Here is a 673-nt window from a genome sequence, read left to right on the forward strand (position 1 = left end):
CAAAAAAAGCAAAAACAGCCAGGCCCCGGGGGGGGGGGGGATCATTGGCCCCAGGACAGATCATCTGGTATGACCTGGGAACCCCAACACCTGGGGGTCTTCCTGTAAGCCCGCAAGGGGGTGGAACCAAATCTACAAGACAAAGACCCCAGAAGACTATAAAAAGTGAAGCCTCTGTATGTTACTGCACCCTGATTTGGAAATTACTCCTGGAGTCCACTAGTCACTAGTGTTAATAAATGGGTTCCTCCCTTTCTCTAGGAAGCAGTGCTTGGTATTTCTTTGCTCTTCTGTAACAAGCTAACTGCAAAATTAGCTTATGTAACTCGCTTGCTTGCTCTGCACAGTTGTCTATCAGGATGTGGTTTCAGCCTTTAAAACCCCAGCTCTGCATCTGGTCGGAGCTGCTCTCTGGAATCCCTGCGTGGAGAAAGGGTGAGCAGTCACTGGCCAGTAATAAAGGCTCTTAAATTCTAATTGGAGTGGACTCTTGTGGTCATTCGGTCGCTCGCACGCCACAACACAGAGTCCAGCGGGTCAAAATCTCCAGGAATGGATGTAATGAGGAGTGGAAGCAGAGCAGTTTCACTTCCCCATGTCACCCCTCCTCTGAGGCAGCACAATTCAGTCAAGAATAACCCTGAGGTCCATGGGGGAGTGAGAGCACAGTTAG

The sequence above is a fragment of the Myotis brandtii genome, unplaced genomic scaffold (genome assembly GCF_000412655.1).
Source record: "Myotis brandtii unplaced genomic scaffold, ASM41265v1 scaffold3173, whole genome shotgun sequence".
Classification (NCBI taxonomy): Eukaryota; Metazoa; Chordata; class Mammalia; order Chiroptera; family Vespertilionidae; genus Myotis; species Myotis brandtii.